The sequence below is a fragment of the Benincasa hispida genome, chromosome 9 (genome assembly GCF_009727055.1).
Source record: "Benincasa hispida cultivar B227 chromosome 9, ASM972705v1, whole genome shotgun sequence".
Lineage (NCBI taxonomy): Eukaryota > Viridiplantae > Streptophyta > Magnoliopsida > Cucurbitales > Cucurbitaceae > Benincasa > Benincasa hispida.
The window spans coordinates 71,688,429-71,696,386 of NC_052357.1; positions in this window are offsets into that span (position 1 = coordinate 71,688,429).

The following is a 7,958-nucleotide window of genomic DNA, read 5'->3' on the forward strand; positions in this document are numbered from 1 at the left end:
TCGACGAGGGGTATTATGGTCCTTGGGACTATGAGCCTCACCATTCTTGGTGGGGGGAGTCCTTTAACCATGGATACTCAGGATGGCAACAGAGCTTTGGCGGCCAAGATTTCACAACACCACACCAGTCAACTCATGCTTAATCTTCAGGGTCAGGTAAGTCTTTAGAGGCTTTAGTTATTGAGCTTGCTGACAGAGCTTTTAAGTTTGAGCATGACAACCTTCGTAGGCAGCATGAGTTCGAGTGCTCTAGCAGGAGAGTCTTCGCCCCAAGGCAGAGGCTAGAACTAACTCATAAAGCCTGAGTGACCTTGTTGCTCGGCTTGCAACTTCAGTTGGGAGGTCGGACGAGCCGTTGCCAGACCATTCCTATGATTTTTCAGAGGCCTAGAGGCATGAGATAGTCCATTTCGACAAGGTGGAGGAGTAGGAACCACTTTCAGGAGATTCGTGTCCAGGTATGAAATTGAAGTTTTCAATTTATGAACTTGCTAATAGTACTCTTCAGTCTCAGCAGGATCTTCAAGCTCGACTACAGGGATTGATCACCTAAGTTACCCAGCTGACTAAGGCCATGCAGAGATTGACGAGCGCACCAGAGCAGTACATCGTATGTACCTCGGAGGCCGGGTTCCTTGCAGAGTGCTACTGCTCTAGTGATGAGGAGGACGTCATTATGCTTTCCAGTTTGTGAGATCAAGGAGAATTTCAAGCCTAAATCTGATGAGATTATAGTGATAGAGTTAAAGATCAAAAGACCTCGCCTTGTTCCGACTCCTGGTATTTCATATATATTCGAGTTTTTTCCCCATAATCCTCACGAGTCTGTTGCATCTTTTATTTCTTTCGACTCTTTTAGGTCATTTGAGTCATTTGATTCTTTCTTTTTACCTTTTTTTCCATATTCTAAAAAACCCAAATTCGACCTGCCCGGTTTTCTTCAGAAGATGAGAAACCTTATAGCCTTACCGTGCTATATTGACTCATCCAAGAAAGAACCAAAGAAATACGAGAATTTCTTTGTACTTGATAGAGGACAGGTCACGTCGAGTAATCGACGTTAAAAATTTGCCTTTCCTAGAGGGAGCCAAGTGAAAAATTTACTGCTTTCATTTACTACTTTCGTTTACTACTTTCTAGTTTAACTTCTTGTTTTTCTTTTGTAGGTTCTTTCCTTCTGCCCTAAATAAGAAGAAGATCAATTCAAGGCAGCCCTCTTACCACTGTCCCGTGTGCGGAAACGTCATCAGGGGAGGTTTTCTGTTCCCTTGACTATTTTATTTTATTGGGCTTAGATTAGAGATACATTGGGGACAATGTATCATTTTAAGTTGAGGGTGGGGTATGTTGTAACTGTTGGGGTTCTTGAGTGTTGTGCTTGGACGATGTTTGTGTGCTTGAGTTGTTTGCTTTCTCTCTTGCTTGGTTTGTTCTGATGAGTAGTTGATGACACACCCTTTTTGTGATTAGGTTTGTATGAAACTATGTTTAAAGAGCATGATCATGATTTTAAACCCGTTTTTTTTTTAAAAAAATCTTATCTCTCATGCATCTTTAAGTCATTTGTCCAACGAAATTAGGACTTACATGCTTAAAGTTGTATTATTGGGCTTATATTTTTGTTGTCACCCCGAAAGTCCTAGGTGATACGTGTTAAATGATTGAAAGCTCAACCTAGTAATGCATGCCTAAGTTTTTGCTAAACTCTTGTTTTGTATTGTAAAAGCCAAGTATAGAGTATGTAAAAGGAAAATATGTAAAAGGCAGAGTGTGTTGTAATGTAAAAGCAAGTTTGTATGTTATTTTTTAAGGGGATTACTCCTCTTTCTTGGGTTATGATTAACCTGGGGCGGCTATGACACCCATAGTTTCCCTTTGAGCTAAAGTACCCTAAGGAATGAGTAAGTTTCGACACCTTGTTAAGAGATATTGCTCATAGTTGGATGACCTGTATGACACCCGTGTGAGCAAGCTAAAACGAAGGTGATGTGTCTAGATAAGGTTTCCTCTTTTATGTAAAGAAAAAAAAAGGAAAAAAACAACCAAAAAAAATAAAATAAAATAAAAGTTTGGTTTCCTTAAGAGTGTTATTTACAAAGTTGAGTCTAGGAACCTTGGCTCTTGAACTTTCAAGCTAGTGTAGGGGAAAAAGAATTGAGGGCTCTATAAAACCGTTCTGGGCTTTACGAGCTTAATTAGTAAGCCTTTTGACTCACTCATGCATGAAATGTTTAGAATCATTTTTAAATGTGCTTCATTGTTTGATTGTAATTTGATTGCATTTTTTATTACAAATATCATTCTTATAGACTTTTGAGACTAGAGTAACGACCCATGTGATTGAGCAAGCATAATATTTTTTTTGTGTGAATGTGTGATTCTACCTTGCTCGTAGATGATCAAGAATTAAGTTGGGGGTATTTGATAGCACAAAAAATGTGCTATTTTTCTCTTCTTAATTCTAGGTCGTTACTATGTTTAATGTGTTTATTTAATGATTTTATAGGTATTGAGCATCGTGGAGGTAGAATTAGTAGTCATGAGCTATTCGAGAATAATTTAGAGAAATTAGGAGCGAATTTGAGCAATAGGGCTTCAAAAGGATGTGAACGGATGAAAACACCCTTGGACGGAGCATTGCGTATTGCTATAAAGTAGTAGCTACCTATTTTGGGCAAAACAGGGCAGCGTTGCAACGCTACAAATCGAAGATGTAAATGTTCATTTGTGTAGCGTTGCGACGCTGTGAAGCTGCCCTATATATACATTTCTTCACTTTAGGTCAGGGGGATTCATGCCCACATTCGGCCTCCAGTCAAATTTTCCCTCTCTTTTCTCTTCCACTTTGTATTTTGGGTGTTTCTTTAGTAGTTAATTGAGTAGATGTCAGATTATAGCTTCTCCATCTCCATGGGAATGTAAGATTTTCGTTTCTTAGCTTAGGGATTCGGAGGAACTCGATGTAATTTTGTGAGATTTTGATTTATTGATGTACACAAATTGTCTATGGGTTTTAATCCGAATTTACATTTATGAATTGCATGATTTTAATTGTCGATTGATGTCCAATGATTTTGTTGTGTAATTCTAATGCTTTGTGATTAACTTGTAATATGCGACATATAATTATAAGTTAATCCCATTGGAAGAAATAGGCTAGTTAGGCAAAAAGGACTGCTCCTAGCAACCTAGAGAAAAACCATATTGATTGTTTAATTAGATGCTGGAAGTTAAACACTCAGTTTAGCATAATCTCTAGAACTTAATGTGATTTGTTAATTTGTATGGAGCGAGTTCGTTTTCTGTGTATTTTGATTAATTAGATAATTAGGACCATTGGCTGGGATTCCAATCAATTGGGCTAAGCATAAATAAGAAGTTTAAGTCATAAATTAGTTCAATGATCTAAATTAAATTGGGTGAACCCATTCCTCTAAACCAAGATATCTCGATTAATTGTGTTGTTATCTTTGCTTTTCTTGCATTTTATTTTATGCAATTTCATTTATCAATCCACACCCCCCCTAATTTATCTCTTTAATTAAAAACGAGCTTTGATGAACTAATATTTTGTGCTATCCTGATGTTCGACCCCGAAGTTGCCGCTTGTACTACTAGTTAGTATAAGTAGTTAATTTGATGACTTATAAATATTATTCGTGTAGCAAGGGTTTACGGGCGACGGTAAACTTAAACCTACCACACTCCTTTCCCAATGTTGGGGCAAGTAGATAAGTTGCACCCTTAAGGGCTGATTCCGAGGCTTGAACAATGTGGTGCCACACTCTCTCCTGGCCCGAGAGGGGTTTAATCATAGTTAGACTATGATTTATTATTCATTAGAGGGATTAGTGAAACTTAAGAAGTTAGATGTAACTATAGGGCCAAAACGGTAATTTTTGGTCAAGTGTTCTTACGAGCAATTTGTGAAGGGTCATCTTATTGTTGATTGGTTATATCTAATAGACATAGAAATATATTTGTAGTGCAAAAAGTGCAGTTGTTGGTCTTTAGTGAAGTGCCCGCCAGTTAACGGATGATGAATAATTTAATTAAAGATTTTAATTAATTAGTCACGTACCATCGGAGCTTCAAGCTACAGGTTCATGAGGTCCTCTCGTTAGCTCAACGTGATTTAATGAGAATAAGTGTTTGGATTAATTTGAATTGTTCAAATTAATTATATATGATATAATTAATTAATTTTTAATTATATGTGATATAATTACTATAATGTTTTTGATATATTATAATATTAAGTATTTATGAGAGAAAATAAATATTTGAATATGATTCAAATATTAATTATATGAATTGGATTAAATTTAATGTAAATGCGATTTATATTAAAAGCCATTGGTGAGAGAAAATCGAAACTATAGACTATAGGTTATATGCTATATGTGATGTAACATATAGTTATGTATATATGTATAATAAATTAGTTATATATATATATATATATATATATTAATCAATTAATTTAAATATTTTTTTAATTAATTATCTAATATTTGATTTAATTGGGAGGGAATTAACTTCCCTCCCCAATTTTCTATCCAGCCACGTTTGATGTAGGGAGGTCAACAGAGTTTATGGGCTTTCTTCTTCTTCTTCCTGCAACACATAGAGTTGAGTGTTCAAAGAAGAAAAAGAAAAAGAAATTCCTCCTCTTCTCCTATTTTCTCTTAATCTCTTCTCCCTTCCCTCACCAAAATCACCAGAGCCCACACCTCCTAGGTTCTCTACCTAAGAATACTGAGGTTTCCTATTGGTGGTTCCCATTTGGCAATTTGATTTTTGTTTGTGAATTTCATAGAGAAGGGGTTTTAACTTGAAGTTTTGAGATCTTCAAGGGTAAGTCCTTTTGGACCTTTTATTATCCTCTTCTTTAAGCATGCTATTGTATATTCTCTGTAAATGCATATTTTTTCTGCTTTTTAGTAAAATTGGGAATTTTAGGACGATCCACTTCTGCTCAAGGATCATATCGTTAGGGTTCCTTCACCGTGATAGAGGAAGAGGCAGTCATAGGATTATCAGAAAAGGCCAGAATCCTGAAGGAAGAAACCCGACAGTTTAGGATCTGCAAGTTCCAGATCTAGAAGATCAAGACCTTCTTGTACCAAAGAATCCCCTGCCGCCCAGAGATCCATCTAGATCTGGGTGGTAAAGAACTCAGATACGAAGTCAAACTTGAGATACGATTGCGCCTCTGCAGATGCAGAATCCCCCAATTGTTCCAGCCAAGTATGCTTCTATGGCCGCGGTGATAGGTGAAATTGTTAAAATGGTCTTGTTGGGATAAATAAAAGATATAGCAGTAGAGTATATAGCCTAACTATTGGGTTATATGTTCTAAAGCTCGCAGTTTGTAAACATTAAACTTATATATTTGTAATAAAGATGTTATTGAGGTTTATTTAGTAAAGTTGTTATTGAATATGTAAATTTAAAAGCCTAACTCCAATAACCTAAGGAACCCTTGGTTATAGCAAGAATACTTGAATTTTATGTGAAGACATAAAAGTGGATCAAGTTTGAAGCCAAAATATCTATAAGTATAAGGATAGGGTTGGGTACCTTATCCTGGGGACATTATGGATGCGGCCCATTGTGTATATAATACAAACGATGTGATCCCGAAATCATTTATGTAGAGACATGAGAGTGGAGGCATCCTATACAAAAGATGTTTGCATAAGACTAGACCATGAAATAGTCACGTTTCTTTATAACGTCGTTTATTGTCAAATTGCCTATTTCAATTCGATGGCCTAAGGTAACTCGATCTTAATCCTAAGCTAACTATGAACTCCTGTTTATTCCGGATAATCTACATGGGTAAGAGTGACTTAACAGCGCCGACTCAATAATTCTCTCATTTTAGGGATAAGACTTGGTAGATAGTTGGGGACATAGCCCTACAAGATGAAATTCACTCATACCCACTTTAGGGTTAGTAGATAGATTGTTCCCTTAAGTATTGAATCCTAGTCTTGAACAAGGGGTCCCACCCTCTCTATGACTGAGAGGGACTCGGTTTATTAGTAGGACCATAAATCAATTGTTCATTAGTGGATCAGTAGAGACTTAAGAAGCAAGATGTATTATAGGGATAAAACGGTAATTTTTGACATAATTGTAAATACAAACAACCTATGAGGAATCGATTTGCTGATCATGGTTAAAGCAAGTGAACAGAAATATATCTACAATGAGGAGAGTACAACTATTAGGCTTTAGTGGAGTGTCCCGATAGTTAACGAATGTTGGTTATCTCGATTAAAAGAATTTAGTCAATTAATCTCAGATCGTTGGAGCTCATAATCTGTAGATTCATTAGGTCCCCCTACTAGCTCATAAATGGACTAAGTCTTAGAATAGTGTGATGAGAAAGTTTAAAACGTTCAAATTTGATTTAAGGGAACATTAATTATATACGATATAATTAAACATTTAATTTTCGAATTAAACGAAATTGGAGTAGTATAAAATATTTAAATATAATTTAAATATTAATTACATGAATAGGGATTCGTGTTTGGAATAGGTATTATATTAATTTAATATTTTATATTAAATTAATTAATTAATTAGAATTAATTTTATTTAAAATTGATTAATAGAATTACTTTTGTTTTAAATTAATAAATTTTATTTAAATATTAATTAATGAATCAATATTTTATAAATTTTAAATTCATTTTAAGTTTGAAATTTGGAATTTAAATTAATTTTATTTTTAAAGAAAAATCAATAAGAAAAAATGAATTAGATTAAGTGGATTGTTCCCACTTAATCCACCTTAAATTCTACTAATTTGATAGAGATCTTGGTGTCACCTTATCATATAATTTGATTGCATGTGATATGTGAATAAAAGGAAGTTTAATGTGCTGAAATTTAATTCATGCAAAATTAGAATTTGATGAAAAAATAGTTCTTCATCTCATCACAAATACCAAAACTAGAAAATTTCCTCAAATTGATGTGAAAATTCCTTCAAATTGATGCTCATTTTAGATCCCACAATCCAATCCAATGTCAAAGGATAGTAGGGAAGACGTTTGTGACAGTCTACAATATATTGGTGTGTATGAATGAACATGCATGTTCGTTATCTAAAATTAATATAGTTAGAGTGCTTAAGATCCTGATAAATTTCGCATTTTGAATGTCAACACTATCACCAACAGACTCAGACACAATACATACCACCCCTACAGATTTAGACGTCGCAAGGGAAGACTCAGAACCAAATACAGAACCCGAATATGTCGGATCTTTCAGTGGAGGCCAAACATTTACGGGATTTCAAGAAGTTTAACCCTCCTACGTTTAATGGGCAACTGAAAAACCCAACTAAGGGGGAACTGTGGTTATCCACTGTGGAGACAATTTTTCGTTATATGAAGTGCTCTGTGAAGGAACCATTGAAAGTCCTTGAGCGGAAGCATGAGATCGAATCAAATACCCAAAATTTACAGAACATAAATTTTACAGCAAAAACATACAGATTATGCATTTAAAAGATAATTGTAGCATGATTTAAGAACAAAGATTACATAATAGAAAAGAGTTAAGAAACCTTACCCTTGAAGAACCATTCTTCACGAGATTCCTTCTCCGAATCTTCTCGCGTACAATCATGAACCGTCTAACCGTCAATAAGGACACCACCATGAATGTTACCTCTGTATTCTCTGAGTGAGAATCCATAAGTTTTGTGGGCTCTAACTATTTTGGAAGAGAGAGATTTTTAAAGTGATAAGAGGAAGAGATGGGATTTAGATTTTCTCATCACTTTTCTATGTATCAATCTCACACCTTGTGAAATCACACCAGGAAGGAGAAGAACCACTTCTCTTTTGCCCCATTAGCACGTTTTAGAGAGAAAACAGGGGAAGTTCCCAAAATGATTTTTAAAAATAAAATAAAATAAAATAATTTATTTT